We start from the raw sequence: 15,621 nt of genomic DNA, 5'->3' as shown, positions 1-15,621 counted from the left end.
GTTAAGCAGCACATGGGGGTTCACAGAGGAATATGCTTTCCCTCTGATCTACCTGGTGCTGTGACCTCAGATTTCACAGGTAAATGCAATCCTCCTAGCCACAAGCTACATTGCCCAATGCCCTCCTCTCCAGAAAGGCAGTTATGCATTTTGATAGCTTGGGAGCCCATGTGCAGGCTCCCAGGCTCACGTGGGATGGGAACTTGTGCAGAGGGAACAGAGGGAAGGTAAGAGCATTTGAGTATCTGCTCCCTGCCTTTTTAGCATTACTAATGTCATACAGTTCATTCCCTTGGATTCTACAGGACCAGCCTCAAGGAAGAGCTCCAGGGCACCTCTTCATTCTTGTTTTGCATAGTTTTAACATTTCAGCATCATTTCCTCCTTGCAGGATTCAAGCACAGGCCAGTTTCCCTCACATCTGCTCCAGCTGTGAGAGAGAGCAAAGTTTAAAGCTGTGCAGAAAAATGCCAAAGGATTAATCAATATCACAGCTGCTGCAGCACTCATTTACTGTCAGCATAATACCAGGAAAAAACCTGTTCAAATTGTAAGGGACCTTGGTACGTGACTATGCAGTCAGTGCCATCTTAATGACTTTAGAATAGATGCTCTGAGCACTCCTCCCTCTCCTGGATTCACTTTTACCATCCCCTATTGCATTTTACCCTTTATTTCCCCATGCAGAGACCTTTAGGAAGAAGATAATAGCCAAGCTGCTTCCAGCAGGGTGTGAAAAGAAACCTGCCAGGCAAATTTGAGTCAGCATATGCAAGCTCATGTCAGCTGAAACCAACACTATGCTATGGGGAAATAAGGCTAACATCATTTTTAATGCAGCCTATACAAAGGAGGTTGCTGCAAGCTGCAGCAACCAAGGTCTGCATGGTTTGTCTGCCTCCACCCCTTACACCCAAGCAGGGCATCTTCTCCCAGCTAAAATCCAATGAGAATGACATTTTCAGGACGTTCCCTATAATCCCACAGGCACTCAGCCACCACTCCTCTCAAGACTCTCTAGGAAGCCATGCACTATGGCACAAGCCCTGCCCTGCCTGAAATTACACCCCTCATATTGCTCACAAGTCTGGTGAGGTTTCACAAAATTTTTGAGTTTCAAAGTCTAAGCACATTGAAGACAGCTGAGTTCAGTGGATCCTGGATTCATTCCTAAATATTGTAAATAAAATCTCTGTGTCTTGATCAAATTTCAACAGATTCTACCTTATTTCTACCCTAAACTGCAATTACAATTAAAGGCAGCATCCATACCCTCCCAGCTCTTGGTGTGTCTCTCCCCAGATCTCCTATGCCCTATATTTTTGAAGACGTCACTTCTGTATTACACCCTGCAAATCCCAGGATAACAACAGCTTTACAGAAGTGGGATGAATGCTACTCCACTCCTGGATATAAATTCATAGTAAAAGCATGTTGTTTAGAATGACTTTTCTGGATTTTTGCCTGGAATGACTGACTAACATCCATCTCTACTTGGTGATGCATGGAAAGGACAAGCGTCCCTTGAGCATATCTTACACACAGTCCCAGGAAATAGCAGGAATTTCCTGAGGCAGTGGTAACACCTACAGCAACCTGTCCTTAAAATCACTCACCACATGAGCCCAGAACAGGCAGCATTCCCACACCAGTAACCCAGGCAGCTTCCACTCTGCTCCTGCTTACTTTTGAGAAAAAAAACCACCCCAAATTCAATAAAGGCAACTCTTGCAATGGTTTGGGAGTCTGAAAAGCAGAGAGGATCTGAGAGTCTGAACACACAACCTTCCCAAGAAAAGCTGCAAAAGCATCTTCCCCCTACAGGCTGCCTTGTGAGAGCACAGAGCAAACTCAGCTGCCCAGGGAGCACCGTGGGGTTGAGGCAGAGCCTGAGAGGCAGAGCTGGATGCTGAGCTGTCCCATGGGCTGTGTTTGACACAGCTCTGCAGAGGAAACACCAAACCCTTCCAAGAGGATATTCTGAGCACCAACAGGCTGCCCAACCATGCTAAGAAGAAACATGAGGCAGGGGCAGATGTGGGAAAGTACCAGGTTTTCTGGCATCATGTTGTTTCAATGCTTTAATTGGAAGAGGATGGAACAAAATAGAAGGAAAATAGGACACATTTTCCAGAACTGAATTCTGACAGGAAAAGGAAAAATTAAAAAGGGAAAATCCTTCCTTGACTCAGTCTGAGACATTGATTCCAATTTCTGCTTTGTAGTTGAAGAAGCTCAGCTGTTTTTGTGAACACTAACAAATTACTTTTTTTTCCATGACAGTGTAATTTTGCATTAAAATCTTGATAGGTTTCATTTTAAAAGCTGAATTCTACTGAAAACTGGAGATTTTACAATTAAGGCACTACTTCAAAAACATTTTCTTTCCCTGAACTGAGAGAAATCTGGAATTGCCACCCCATAGAAAATGCCCACTCTGCAACATAAATGAAAACATTTTGCTCTGGGGAAAAGAAATAAAAATTTATTAAGTTCCAAGAAATTCAGAAACAGCAAAAACTTACACTTACGCATTATTTAATCAAAATAAAGAAAACACCTTCATAGTGCCAAATTAAACTGTTTCTATTCATCAAACCAATCTTTGCAAAATTAATTCCAAGTCAGCTCAATGTTAAACTGCATTTTGCTATGGGATCATACTTCTCATTTTAGGAAATACAGCTCAGATATGAAATTTCCTCATCTCCTGCAGGCTAGGCTCCACACACTACCCTGTGCTTCCCAGGACACCCCAGGGCAGGTGTCCCTTGGGACACCAAGCAGCTCAGCTGGTTGAGAATGAAAAAAAAGGGAAAGAGTCTCCAGGACAGAATGTGGAAATAAGGAGTCTGAATTACATCTCCCTTAAGGCAATATAATCCCTCCAGAAAATGCAATTTCAAGCTGAGCTTACACAAAACTTAATGACCTGAATAATTTAACAAATTGTTTTGGTTTTGTAGACAGAAGTGGGAATAGAGAAAGAATAATCAGAAAAAATATATTTTCTTCAGAAAGAAATGTTCCAGTTCTACAAGAATTTTCTTATGTGCTTTATTTTTCACACATGCATCTCCACATTGCATGTAGGTTGGAGTTGTTTTCACTGTCTACTAAATACCCTGCTTTAAGGCTTATATTAAAAAAGCCAGCACCTGTCAATCATTTACCTTCAATGGTCTATACATCAGTACAGATTAAGAGCCTCTGGCACTGAGGAATCCTGACACAATGCACTATAGCATACTAAACCACTAAATCCAGATTTAACATGATGGACCATGTGTCTAAAATAAAGCCAGCAAGTGTCCAAAACTGTCCAATTCAGCAGCCTTGAGTCTTAACACAACTTGGCTGGGATGAAAGCAGAAAAAATACAACCAGGAACATTAGCCCACATTTCATTCCATCTCAAAAGCACATCCCTGAAGGGATCTCTATTGTTCAGGCAATTATCAGGAATCTCCAAGCCCACAAATCACAAAAGTACTCAAAAGCTTTTCAGAATGTTTGGTGGTGTAACAATCTTCCATGCCAATAAAATTTTACTACGAAGGAAAATTACTTCAGTTCATTAAACCCAGCTTCAGATCTTGCCAATTCCAAACTGGCAAAGTGCTTTGCATATACCCCAGAGTGGAATATATAATGCCTGTTTCCCACAAATTAAAAGTGCAAAGGCAGTGCAGTTCCTTCAGCAGGCTGACAGTGAACTTCAGAACAAGTGAAAAGCACCACACCAAAGGCTGTGTGGAGACCCTACACTCCTGCTTAAGGGAGATATTAGGGACACGAGAGGGAAGAGCACAGCAGCCAAAGTAGAAGTCAGACAGAAATCAGAAATCAGAAAGGCCAGCTCTGATTCACTTCAGGAGATATCTCTTCTCTGAGTGATCCTGCTGTATCAGCACAGAGATTAACACAACTCATCAGTAGCCCTGTGCACATATTTGCCAAGTGTAATTAATAAAGAGTACAGGGATGAGCACTAGGCAGCACAGAGCACAGCAGAAAGAGGACAGGCAAATTTACATGTGAAAAATGAGAGCTCTCCACTCACTTGCTCTGGCATGCTGGGGTCTCTGTCTCCTGCCCACAGACATATTTCCATGATGCTTGCCACATTTTCTACCCTCCAAGCCAACCACAGGAAGCTTGTCTGCAATTTCCATCTGCCATTCCCCAATCCGTATGAGAGCAACAGCACCCAAGGAGTAAATTTCAAATGTGAGCAACCACAGGATACTGGGAACCAGTGTGAGGAAAAATGATCACAGCCAAAGAAAAATTGGCTTAAACTGCTCTGGGGCTTAAACACCAGCAGCACTTATCTATCTAGGTCCCTGATGTTTTCTAATTTGGGATCTTTTTGGGGTTTTGTTTGGCTGGTTTGGGTTTCTTTTTGTGGTGGTGGTGGGTGGTTTTCAAGGCACAAGATTATTAACTAAAGATGGACTGATTGGCAAGCACATGGACATGTACATTCAAAATCATGAATTTCTAAGGCACTCTTTCATGCAATCTCTTCACTCAAAGCTAAGTCTGTCAAAAGCCACCAATAGCCTAATTTTTCCCAAACAAACATTCAAAAGAAGGGGAAAGGACCATTTACATGCTCAATCTATATTTGTGCTTAAGTGTGTGGTAGGCTGACCCCAAGGAGGAACTAAGCACAAACCCAGACACTGACTCTGTCCCACCCCAAGTTGGTGGAGGAGAAAACCAGAAAAGCAAAAGTGAAAAAAACTTGTCATTCCTGACCAAGACATTGTCATTAGTTAAGGAAATGGAAGAAACTATAAACAAACAAGTGATATAAGGGCAGTCATTGACTCTCCTCAGCACACCAATGCAAAATCAGCCTTAGAACAGTTACTGCTGCTGAGGATGATGTTGTATAGAACAAAACACCTTTCTGACCTCCGCTTTCAGTGGGCAGAGTGAGAAACAGAAAACACTGTGAAGTTCTGTTCAACTACACCTAAAACACTGATGTGCTATCATCAGTGTTTTAACTTGGAATTCAGAACACAGCACAGGCTGCTCTGAGGAAAATTATTCCAGTACAAGTGTTTTCCTAGGTCAAGGTAGCATGAGTCTCAAAAACAATCACTACATAATCCTGGTCTCATCAAAATCTCTTCACACAAATACAGCCTCAAAAATATATGTGTGCATGTGAGTGATCACACTATGCAACATCACCATCCTCACTTCCACTGGAGGTCTGAGTGCAGTTGCCAATACCCAAGAGTGCCATCTCCAGTTGTGAGAAGCATATAGAACTATTACAAAGCTCCCAGGAGAGGAATTTAAATTCCACAGGTCTTAACAGATTCTGCAAGCATCACCACTGTGAAACAAGGCACATAATGGCATCTTTGTTTTACTGATGAGGAGGCAAAGAGAGGTTAAGTGAAATTTTAAGTGTTTCTCTACATGGGAACACACAGAAAGAAGACTCCAAATCAACTTTTAAGAGTTTGGTTCAATCCACTTTGTGAATACATATGAAAAATCAGACTATTCTGAAAAAGCCTCCATTGAGGAATTCAGCATAGTTGAAAGAATCCAACTCAGCACATTTCAATAATTTGAGGTAAGAGGCATCATCTGGAAGATAAAACACCAATCTGAGTCCACGCAGAGTAAGAGAAGGATTAGCTAAAAAGGAACACATACACCTTAAATACCAATCTCCCTTTTTTTCCCCACTCTGGTGAGCATAGCTGAAGAAAACTTATCTCCAGATAATAGGAATTAATGAATAGCACATCCTAAGAAATGAGAATATTGTCTTTTGACAATAAGAAAACAGCAGAGGTACTGACAACAAACACAGGCCAAATCTTGCCCCTGGAAATCAGAGTAGCACTTGTGTAAGAGTAAAGCTTTGCCAATTTAACTTGCAGCAAAGGACTTTTTCCTTCTTTTTTTTTCTTTTTTTAATCTCTGGAGAGACAAAAATGATCTGTGGGAGGCTTCAGGCACTGCAGACAAAAGAGCCCTCTGAAATTGAAAGAGACAAATCCCAAGATCACACACAGAAGCAAAACATGTTCCAGTGAACTTGTGATCTCCAAACAGCTGAGACTGTCAAATTTGTGCTCAAAACAAGAACCAGTAACTAAAAAGAGGATATTCGCCTTTAATCCTTCTTTGCCTGTGTTGCTTATCACTTTCCAGTGGGAAAACTGCCACAGCAGGTTCCTTCTGTCCCCTGCCCTCCTTCCTTTCAATATAAATCAGGCACCACAATGGACTGGAGCCAGAGCAGAAGTCTTCCCACTGACACAGCTGGATACAGATCGCATTGTTTTCAGAAAAGCACCTTCCAGATGTAAGCAGCAGTTTGAAATTCCCATTTACAGGACTTGCATTGAATGAACAGAATCTGAGGATGAAAAAAAAAAAAAAAAAAAAAAAAACCACACAGAACCAAAACAGCTACAGTGCCTTGCAGAAAGAGGCAGATCTGGAAAGCCCAGCTTTCTCCTCCTGTGCCTTTAGGAGCAAAAGCAGGGCAGGAATTTTGTGTGCTGGTTCTTTTGGATGCCTTGGCAATTCAAGGGCAAGCCCAGCCTGTCAAACAAACAGTTGCCATCAGCATCAGCACTGAGAGAGACACCTCTTCCAGTCATGGATTTACCTTACTGGCCTCTCACAAATCTAGAAAGCATTTTTAATTGAATCTGACAGGGTCTTCCATGCTTTCAGTTTTAGGCATTTTGGTGCAGGGACTGTAATTTAGGATATGTTCAGATGCATCGCGCATACAAATCCTTGCTGTGGCAGTGAGTGCAGCTGAATATCCCCACCAGCAAGGCAATGACTAATGACTCCAGGACTCAGGAAAGGAATTGGACTATAATGTTTTACAACAATGTAGGAAAAGAAGTCTGGTTTTCCTACTCCCAAGGCAGACATTCCAATTATCAACCAAAGGGAGGGTATTCACAGCCGCGAGCTGTAGAGTGGCTGCAAGTCAGCCACAAGGCTCTTTCGTCTCCACTACACATTAAAAATTGGGCAATATCTCTCATGCAACATTTTTTCCAAGAAAATAAGAAATAAAATTGGTAAATCCTGCCTCAGTTTCAGCAAGAATATCTCCTGCACACCCGCATGCTCACCTTTAGTGCATGCACACAAGCACAAAAATTGTAACTCTAATTGCAATTGTGCAAAGCTTCCTCAATAAGGAAATAAATGAGATGCCTACAGCAGTCCTTAAAGAGCAGCTGGATCCTGTCCCAGAGGCTGCAGGAGAGTGCACACACTCATGTGCATCTGTGTCTATGTAATATAAAAGTAATTATCAGCCACACAAAATTAGGAGAGAGTGGCTGGAAAAGGTGTGGTAATTAGGAATAAACACACTGGAAGGGAGGGTGGACCCACCAACACTGTCAGCAGTTTGTGATTAGCATTAGTCAGAGAAGTCAGAGATAGAAAATACTCCCCAGATTATCTGATCCACCCCCCTGACAAGGCACAGTTTTGCCCCACAGAATTTTTCCCAGCTTTTCAGGATGGTTTTCTGCACATAAATACACATTCCCACCAGAAAAGACATCTAGATTGCTTAAAATAACAGAAGCCTGAGCTTTATCTCTGTGTAACTCAGTTTAACATAAATACAATCTCTCTTGTCAGGTAGTGATATGATTTAAGGGTGCTTATAAGAGGTAATCACAAAGAACTCATTATTTATTTCTATTGATCCAGAAACCCACACTAGATCACATATCCCAGTTCTTCCCCCTTTCTAAGAAGCCCCTCTCTAAAGCCTTGAAAACTTTAATTTTATTTTTTTTCCCTTCTCCATCTTCCTTTTAAAGCTGATGTGTGCACACCTCCAAGTTCAAGAAGAAAATGAAAAAAGCCCCAGATACTTTGCTGTCTCAGTTCTTATTCCAATTATCTCCTGATACCATCTGCGAAGCAGCAGATTTTGTGCAGCAATTTATCTCTGTGGGGTCAGTCACATCATTTTTGCTGAAGGGCCATTTAAAACTTCTGACATGGGGAGACCTGAAAAGAAGGAATGACTTGAACTCCAAGTATGGGTACACTACCTTCACAGGACAGCTCTCAATTTCATTTAAAAAAATAAAAAAATAAAATAATAAAAAAAAAAGGTAAGGGAGCATAGCCCTTTGAGATCCTTTCAACTGCCAGGACTGGAAAGGGTTTTTCTTGGAGGCAAGAGTATCTGGTTCTATAAAAGAAGCTAAACTAAACTATGTGGGAAATTTTGTGTCTGAGGCATTCTGAAAGGATGAGTGGGAAAAAAAGTTCCTATAAAGGTGATTTTTCAAGAAAATTCAGGGTGGCTATAGTTATTCCACTTTGAACTCCAGGTTCTACTCAGGAACTCTCACTCCTCTGACACATATGCCCTCTCACCACTCCCCTGCATATATACATATACATAGATAAATATTAATTATCTTCTTCAGATTCCAATTAGCAACTCAAACACCATTGTTATTGATCAGTGCATGGGCAAGAGATTCTCTCTCCCCCAGGGACGGAAGATGGAGTAGATATCCTCTTGAAATCCACTCCAGCCTCATGGCTACAAAGGCTTACTTCATGTGAAAATGTATCACTGCTAGCACTGGAGAACCAGCCCAAAAGTTGAATTATTACAGATGTTACCATGGAAGAAAACAATCTACCTGCTGGGAGATAAACCCTCACATCTGTTTTTAGTGGCCAGTTAAAAGACCTTCCACTCCTGGATCCTTATCAACTGCAAATTCAAGCACCTTAGACTTTGGCTCATTCCCTTCCTCACAGCAGCCAGAGAAATAAGGATTATTGCACTTTGCCAAATGTCAAGTGTAGCACAGAGGGAAGAAGAGCAAAATGCACAAATTGTTCGAGTTATGGTTCTGCAACTATCAACATCCAATAATTGGATTTTCCACCACATATGAGAACCCAGTTTAAACTGTAACATCATTGTACAAATTCATTATGCAATCACAATGTCTTGAATATGCATACATAGACATAGAGTACTTATAATTAAACAGTAGGGAAGGTGAAATATGAGAATCATCACAGGAAGAACAAGATAAAAATAAGAGTGATCATTTAGATTATATGAGTAAGTATCACAAGCAACTTGGGTCACTCAGACTGAGTGGGACACAGAATAGGAAAGTGCCTGAGGGAAGAGACAAGCACAAGTCAGGGCTCTTGACAGACAAAAGGTCAGAAGCAAGAGTCTGAGTGCTAAATAGCCAATTAACATATTTTTACATTATTATAGATTTTAAAAAAATTAAATGATCTGATTATCTTATATATTAAGGTAATAAAAACGTGGTCTGTCCAATTAACAGCACTCTCCTGACCTTGAACTTCTGTTTATGCAGTTCTCATCTGCAGGCGACAAAAGTGACTTTAAAACTTAGTGGCTCAACTATGGCAAGGTCAGACTCTGCTCTAGCAGCTCCTTTTCCTACTCATATTCCTTTGAAATAACCTTTACTCATTATTTTAAACACCTTTATTGTTTTTATTTTTATTCTGAATTTTTCATGTGCACACATTTCATCATCATTACAATGGCTGAACTACTTGCACCATAAGTAGCTTTTTACTATTATTATTTGTCTTGTATCATTAAATAGTAAAGCCAAATTATTTTCATCTGTGAATTTTCATATGTTGCTGTGAAAACACACTGTCTGGGCAATTTCCTTTCTTTGCTCCTGTGCAGAGCAGCTCTTGCTCATGCCAAGCACCCTTGGAGCCAGGATGTTATCTCCTTTGGAGGGCCTAACCAAGCAGACTTACATGAAATCTCTCTCACTAGGTATTTTCAGAATGTGAGCTGGGAATTATTCCTCTGTGTATATCCACCACACTGAGCCAGCAGATATAACATCATCCTCATCTCAGCAGTAAAACTTTTAATATATTCCCCCACCCCCCTCCGGCTCTCAAAAAATTGTCCTGTGAAAGATTGGCACCAGCTCATGGTGGGGTAGAAGAAATCAAAGGAATCTTTGAGGATCCACAATACAATTGTAATTTTTAGTGTCAGTCCAATAACTCAAAGGGGGAGGGGGAATGTGTTTAAGAAAAAAATCCTTTCATCTGGTTTTGACCTTAGTAAGAAAGAAAGAAAATGTTTTTTTCCCACTTTAGAAATACCTTGTGCTAATGCCTACATGGGAAGATACGGAACAGCACAGCTGAAGCTGTCAAGGGCAATTTTTCTTACAGACTTAAGTGTTCTGTTACTTATAAAAAAAGAAAAAAAAAAAAGAAGCTGAGAAAAATAGAGGAACTTGAATTCCAATCTTCTTTAATGCTACATTATGTTTAAGAATTTCAGGCTGTAAAAGCAGGAGACTCAGAAGTTCAGACTCTACATGATGTACATGGATTGTATAAGAGAAAAGAGGCAAATCACCATTGCAGAAATCCAAAGCTCTATTAACTTTTGGAATCTTTTTACAGTTGGTTGAGGCCCAGGGACAGTTGATCAGACACCTACTGACTCCGTTCTGCAACTCTCACTTCAATAGGAAACTTTCAGAAGGTTTGACATTGTGATCTCTCTCCTTTTCTTACTTAGGGATCTAAAATGTTAGTTCTAAGGTCCTGAAAGAGTATTGCTGTCCAGGAGCCAGAGAAATCAAAGCACATTCTTCATATCAAGCCACTGATATGATATTATATGATATCAAGAATCTCTCATAAGAATCATGGCTATGACAAGTGAGACTGCCGACTGACATTTAAACTGGGGCTGCTTTTAAGATCACGATTTAGGATGCTAAATTCTAAAAGACAGATCTTTTTTACTTCTGGGTGACAAAGGAAGAGTCAGTGCTTTGCTCTTCTAGTACCTGCATCACTATCAGAAGGTGATGGTGATGCAGGTACTAGAAGACTAGGACCCAAAACCTGGAAGTAGAAAAGGGAGAAGAGACAGGGTCTCATGTTCTCTGAAAATCCTTTGCAGCTCTGCAGGGTCTCCAGATGACCTTCAGGGAATTTCACATACATGGGCCATAGGGTTATTTGCACCTTGCATTGAGATATCAAAACCACCTTTCACCACAGAAGGGCTCTAAAGAGCATTGATAGTCCCACTGACTATTCCTGCATTGGAATGTTTTATGTGGTGCACCAGAAATTTCTCAAAGTTTCCAAAAATCATTCTGCCCCTTGAGGAACATAAGAGGGAATGACTGCAGTGCAACAAAGTAAAAATGCAACTTGACTAAACAAAATCTGTAATGGCCATTCTGCAAGGGCTGTGAGAGTTTTCTTCTCTTCTTTACTGCCTCAAGAGCCCTGGCTTACCATCAGAATAATCTCCTCTCACTCACCAGTCACACCACAAGGTCTTGTCTTTATCAGTACCATGAAGTTACAGGAGCAATACACTTGTCATGAGAAAGTGTTGAGCTGGCAAAAGCTAAGAGCTCTGAACATCACCAGAGGCTGAAGCACAGTGGGGATCACATGGCTGATTCAAGTAGGGGTGTCAGTCTATCAACTCAACACAGATTCTTCATCTTACCCTGCAGGATGGACACATAGGAAAAGGTGAGCACATCTTTTAGTACCTGTGACAGATTAAACAAATCCAAAGGCCCATTTTTGCCTCTGCTGTTTTATGACTGTATTTTCACTAATATGATCATCTACAAACTACTTCTTATGAAACACCTCCCAAAACAGAAATATTTCTCTGTGACCTTCTTACATCAGGACTGACAGCAAGAGCTCCAAAGACAATCTTCAGTAAACCTAGTTATTGGAAAAGTGTAACCTGTTGTAAATTCACATGTAGAACGCAGAAGAATGAAGATATTCCCCAGTCCAGTCTTTCAAGTGGCAATTGATACAGATCTCTTTAGTAACTGCACCAGCACAAGACTGATTCCAACAGCTCCAAGCTCCTCACAACACTCCTGCAGCCAGAGCAGCTCTCATTACAAAATTGATGCACAAAAACAGGCACTAGGGGCTCAGCTTTAACCCAAGCTGTCAGAGCACCAGCATCCTCCACTGCATCACAGAGCTCAAGTTATCTCTCATGGACTGTTGCATTTTGTTTTTCCACAAGCCCTAGCTCTTGGAGGCCAGCAATGCCTTAAAACAAAACAACAAAATCTCATATTCTCTTATTTTTACTTTTTCTGTACACACATGCATATATGCATACATTATATGTAATATATGTAGATATACATAATGATTTTGAATTATTTCTATTGCATTATTTTCCCTCTTCTCCCTACCAAGAAAGAAGACAATAAATTATCTCAGGCTGTTTTAGATGCCTCAGATTACCAATGCCAGAGTCAGAATAGCACAGAGCACTCTTGAACAGTTATTGCAAGCACTTGCAGATGCCATGAGCTCTTTCCATTCAAGAATACTGTATTTACATTCAAACATAAAGGAAAATAAAGCCAATTTGATTCACATACTTCCCAAGAGCAGCTTTGCATTCGCAGCATGTGTGGCATTCTTGATTAAACAAGAGATCCACATGAACATAATAAACCTGTAATTTTATTGGCCAAGCTCTATGAAAACAATTTAGAAGACATGGATTGCAATGTAAAGCAAACTGCAGCCCATGTGCAATACCCATGAATTACAGCAGTTTGGCAATGAGCTGACCAGTTGCTTCTCACAGCCTTTAATAACAATCATCCATATCTTCACAGCACAATAGAAATTAGAGATGCAAGAAGCCTATTAGCTCATCCAGAATAAACAGGATTGTTCCCCATGGGATAATTGCTAATATTCTGTCCAAAGTAGATTTAAAGCTGTAAAACAAGGTAGCCTCTTTAGCAAGATTACTCGGCATGGCTGAAAAGTCAGTTCCATAAAGCTTCTTCTAGATGTTAAATTTAAATGTTTCCTCATTAAAAAGGGTTTAAAGCTACTCCAAGGAGCTTGGTCTCCTTTGGATTCCCTTCTAGTCAATAAAGAGAGGGGAGAGTTGGGAGACTGACCTTCCCTGGCCAACAGCCTTCACAAAGAGCTCTCCTTCTACCCAGCTCCTCTGTGGCAGTTCTAGTGCAAAATGCAGAACCTCACTGTGTCCTATACTAGAGCAGGGGCTCTGACACAAGGCTGAGTCTAGGTAAATGTCCTTGTTGCAGTGTCAGTCCTTGCTCTAAATACTGTAAATAGGCTGTATTTCCACTCTCAGAAAGTCTTCATGCAGTGCTTCAGTCCCATGGAAAGTCCAGAATTAACAAAGAATTAATATGTGTATCAGAAGAGCTCAGATGTACCTGGGAGGGAGGGAAGAAGGGAATTACAAGATTTTTAGACACAAGAATCATAGAAAGTCTACCACAATCCAGACTAAATCCAAAGCATATTAGCAACAAACACAACAGCATCTTGCTTTGAGCCCAAGAGAGTCAGTAATGTCACCATGAGGAATTTGTGTGAAAAGGTGGAAACAACAGCATTTAGCACTAATTAAAACATCAATGGATCCCCAGTGATGAAACCAAAAGTCTTCAGCCTGCACACATTAGGTCATCTGATTATTATTAACAAACAATTTTTAAAGAGATGCAGTAAGAAGGTGAAATTTTCCACATGAAATTTTCCAACAAAACAGACTTGGAACTCAGGAGAAGGTGCCTATTAACACCTAAACATTCCAAGAAAAGCCTTTGCAAACTGTAAATAACAATTATTAGTGAATGGGTAATGACTCTTCATAAAGGCTTTAAGATTTCCATGCCAAGGACAATGGACAAGAACATGCACAAATCAAACTACTTGGGTTTTGCACCTCCAACTTTATTTCCCTGAGAGGTTTCTTCTGAACTCCCTTCTATCACTCTTCCAAAACCTCTAGTAAAAAATAACATATCCATGATTGTGACCCACTCTTAGACACTACAAAATTCCCTGCTGTTAACTGAGGCATTGCTAATGTGGTCACATTCTTCCTGCTTAGTACAAGCATCTAAGGAGTGCCCTAACCTTTTTCCTAAAACAAGCCCTAACCTCTACTGTCTTTGCTACATAGAGACATTTACAAGCAGGATTTCAACCAGTCACCTGCATACACACTCACTACATGGACTCATTACATAAGAAGGTGGAAGGGACACCTTGTCTGGAGCAATCCACAGCACCTTATGTTCAAGTCCCAAATCGTGCAAGTCCCAAGACACTTCTCAATTCCTCTGAGCAAACTTCAGACAGACTTTAACCACAGAAGTCAAAACAAAGCAATATCCCATAAAAAAAAAAATATTTTAACATACCATAGAAAGACAGGAAAAGAAAAATCAAGGGCACTGCCACTGTCCTCCAGCCTTGCAATAATGAGGGATCTGAGAAATGCCAAGATGATTGTCTGAAATGGAACACTGAGAGCATGTCAGACACACAACACCCCTCTCCTCCACAGCTCAATGAGGAGACACTTTTTAAACATAGACTTCCCCTATTCTACTCAGAAAAGTGACCACGTTACAGTGAAGAGTGATGCTTATGTATCTGACATGGTTCTATAAAATCCTTCGGGATGAAAATTGCCAAGAAGCAGCAATTTATTATTTCTTCCACAAGAAAAATAATATAGTTTGAGGATGCAAGATAAAGTTCTTTTTCACCCAAAGAATTACCTTGCTTTTAAGAAAGTCAAAGCACCCATAATGACAGAGGAAAATCTTTGGAAGTAGTACCAGAAAAAGACATTAGAAGTGGCAATCACCATGTCAGACACACTACACTGCAGGGGAAGGGAAGAATGACCAGATAATGAAATTACAGGGCATTGAAAATGTCAAAGAGCGACTGTGCTCTACCATCATTCACAGGTTATATGAGGCATTAACATGCTGATATCCCATTCCAATGACAAAGATGGCAACAAGAACAGAAAATAGTCCAAAATGAATCTGTTGCTGAGACCAGGAATTTAATGAAACAGGGAGATGAGCAGAAAATTAATCTTACTTTCACTGTGCAGCCTTCAAACTGAAAGCTGCTGGCCCTGTTCAGGAACAGTAATAGCTCAGGAATCCATTATTTTACTTTCCTTATCTATGATCTCCCCAGACTTCTGAGTCATCATCACAAAAAATATCAAGTCTTTCAAATAAGGACCAACCTTCTTGGCAGGCAGTGGCACCAAGAAATTTCCAGCAAGGTATAAAGGAGAAGAAAAAGTCCTTCACAATTAAGCTGATTCACCACTAAATCAAGGGCCCGGGGAGGTTGTGATATTGCTGTACTTGGAGGAATTCAGAACTTGACTGGATGAGGCTCTGAGCAGCTTCATCTAACATCACTTCTTCATCCTCTGAAGCTGATCTGAGCAGGAGCTGGACCAAGAGATCTGAAGAGCCTCCCCCTGCAAACCCAGTCCAGATGACTACAGCAGATGGAAACACCATTGAGCAACATGAGAAGCACACACAACAGTAAAGCCAGAGGACCCTGTGTCTATCCTGTAACCTTCCTAGTTACAGGATAGTTCATCACAATAAAAAAACCTTCTGTCCCTATTCCTCATATAAAAAGAAAAGGGAAAAAAAAAAAAAAGAGAACTCACAGTAAATCAAAATGTAGAGTCTGTTTATGAAAACC

At 40.6% G+C, this 15,621-nt stretch overlaps 1 protein-coding gene across 1 annotated transcript in view; it reads right to left on the bottom strand.

Moving 5' to 3' along the window:
• The window catches only part of SORCS3 (sortilin related VPS10 domain containing receptor 3), a 267,756-nt gene that overhangs the window by 183,525 nt on the left and 68,610 nt on the right, over nucleotides 1-15,621 (bottom strand). The gene's annotated exons all lie outside the window — the stretch shown is intronic.

Source organism: Lonchura striata, chromosome 7 (genome assembly GCF_046129695.1).
Source record: "Lonchura striata isolate bLonStr1 chromosome 7, bLonStr1.mat, whole genome shotgun sequence".
Classification (NCBI taxonomy): domain Eukaryota; kingdom Metazoa; phylum Chordata; class Aves; order Passeriformes; family Estrildidae; genus Lonchura; species Lonchura striata.
This window is presented reverse-complemented; position numbering and strand designations above follow the sequence as displayed.